We start from the raw sequence: 2,960 nt of genomic DNA, 5'->3' as shown, positions 1-2,960 counted from the left end.
CGTTGGACGCAAATGTATTTGCGTCTTCATAGCTGGAAGTGGAGGGAACATACATGTACTTGAAGCACGTACATGGAGCCGTTGGGGTCTACGTTAGGGGACACAATTGACCATAAAAATTCATATTACCTCACTCTGATGTTCGATTACTTAGCATTGATATAACACATTATCGGGCTGATGTTTTCCGTGCATTATGGCTAAGTGCCGTATAATGTCTGTCCTGTATAGTATACCTCGGACTGTAACCTTAAAATAATTTTAATTTGTACAATATCCAACACAAAGAAATAGACTTTCTGGACACAAAAGTGTACATAAAAAAAGGACAAAATACAAACACCTTTGTTCCGAAAAAAGACATCAACTAATAGCATTCTTCATGGAACCAGTTTCCATCCGGTCTCATTGAAGGAAAACTTCCCATATGGGGAATTCCTACGTATGAAGCGCAATTGCTCAGAAGTAATGGAAATGGAGACGTGGGTTTATTTACGCCTCAGAAAGGAGAGAAGACTCTGGAGCTTGTATGTATCACACGGACACGCCACCGTGGTGACGGCACCCGTTCATAGCAGTGACTCGTTTTTTTGGTGTAAACTTGGAGCTTGGATATATATATATATATATACATATATATATATATATATATATATATATATATATATATATATATATATATATATATATATATATATATATATATATATATATATATATATATATATATATATATATATATATATATATATATATATATATATATCCCCTCTCACTTCCTTCTGTCACAAAGGATATGGGCGCACTCCTTTTCGTTTTCCACAATCTTTGTTTATTTCAGAGTATTAAGGCACATGAAAGCACTCGATCTACGCGTTTCGATGCTCCTGGCATCTTGCTCACGATCGGCTTCCTGCCGTTTTTTTACAATATTTAAAGCATTCATTTAGACATTGCATAATTTCCGCCTCGCTAGGCATTGTGGTTAATGCAGTTTTTTATAAAATTGACTTAAATCATACATTTCATTAAATTAAACATTGGGGAATAATGTCACCTTATTCCTAGTGGTTTTATAAGTACTCAGTCTCATGAGAGAATCAAACATTTCATTATTTTTTTAACTTTTTTTTCTTTTTTTCCAGTCAGGTTAAATTACATTTTGCACCTTTAAGAATTTGTCCATGGGTTGATCCCCGAGGGGGGCAATGGGGTGCAAAAAATAATGAAATGTTTGATTCTCTCATGAGACTGAGTACTTATAAAACCATTAGGAATAAGGTGACATTATTCCCCAATGTTTAATTTAATGAAATGTATGATTTAAGTCAATTTTATAAAAAACTGCATTAACCACAATGCCTAGCGAGGCGGAAATGATGCAATGTCTAAATGAATGCTTTAAATATTGTAAAAAAACGGCAGGAAGCCGATCGTGAGCAAGATGCAAGGAGCATCGAAACGCGTAGATCGAGTGCTTTCATGTGCCTTAATACTCTGAAATAAACAAAGATTGTGGAAAACGAAAAGGAGTGCGCCCAAATGCTTTGTGACAGAAGGAAGTGAGAGGAGTTTGAACGGCGTGGTTCCGCCGTAGGTGAAACACACCCACGAAGAGCGCTCCCAAATCGGGAAAAGGGGAACCAGCGTGTGGAGAGATATATATATATATATATATATATATATAGGATTATACTTACCAATAAAAAAATACATTAATAGGGTAAAGGCAAGCGAGGTAAAGGCATAGTTGTTGTAGAAGATAGTTGTTGTTAAAACTTTAGTGGTTTAGACTAAGTAGTGGTTAAGGAATAGTTGTTTAGACTGTAGTTGTTGAAGTGATAGTTGTTCCATCATACAACCCTTGGGCATATGCGAATGAATAGATGAAGTTTGTTCCTGCGGAGCGAAGCCAGACAGGAAAAGGCTCGGCCTCCTAATTTGGCAGTGCAATTCCGTCAAGGACATAAAAACGATTGGTGGCTTGGTTGACGATTTCTGCTTTGAGTGTAGGGGGTGAGCTTATTCTTGAGGTATTTTTGGCCTGACCCTGACAGAGATTTGTATGTCAGGCAGAGCAATTCAAAGAGTGCTCTTACGAATGGGGAGCCAGTGTAGATCTCTAAGTATGGAGGCTGAGTAGGTTCTTGGGGGCAGGTTGTTGTGCAGCCAGGAATCACCGTCAAGGAGGTTCCTGCCAGTGCATTGTAGCTTTGTCATACAACTTTGTTAAACATGAAGGAGCCAAATGGCAATGCTAACATATTGTTTTTTCATTTTGAAAAAGAAAACCGCAATGCATACCATGCATGTAAATGTGAGATGTTGTTTTCTGAAATAAACAAAAAAAACAATGCCCCCGTGCCATGGTTGTTTTCTCCCATGCCAAGGGGCATTTTGCAGTTTTCACTGCCCTTTACCACTAGGGGTTTTCCAGGCAGTGAAAATGACCTGCATGTCCACCCATCTAAATTAGGTGGGCAGACATACAGGTCAACCTCTGATGGCCCTTACTCCTACAAGTCGTCGTTGGGGTGTAACCAGAACAGAGACAGAATAGTCTCTGCCGTCATTACACCAACGGAGTACCCTTTCCATTGACATATAAATTAGGTCCTTAGCCTCTGGAATGGAAGTCAAAAATCCTCAGCGGGGAAAGACAGCAGTCTGTTGCAGAGATGGGGTCCATGAGGCCAGATTGCTGTTGGACAAATTTCTGGTGAAGCTTTTGACTTTTCAACAATTTTTATTCACAATTCAAAGGTCACAAATTGATATTGATATTGATATGTTTTCTAAAAGGGCGCGAATGCCAATGTCATCTTGGTGCTAGGGTTACCATACTAACTAATGCTATTCTGCAATTGAACAGTTTTTTTTTGCCTCCCAATTTAAGGACTGGAGAACAGCCAGGTTTCCAGGCATTTTCTGAAAGTCAGAAAGTTGGATTGACCTCTCAG

The sequence above is a fragment of the Lissotriton vulgaris genome, chromosome 1_1, assembly GCF_964263255.1.
Source record: "Lissotriton vulgaris chromosome 1_1, aLisVul1.2, whole genome shotgun sequence".
Lineage (NCBI taxonomy): Eukaryota > Metazoa > Chordata > Amphibia > Caudata > Salamandridae > Lissotriton > Lissotriton vulgaris.
This window is presented reverse-complemented; position numbering follows the sequence as displayed.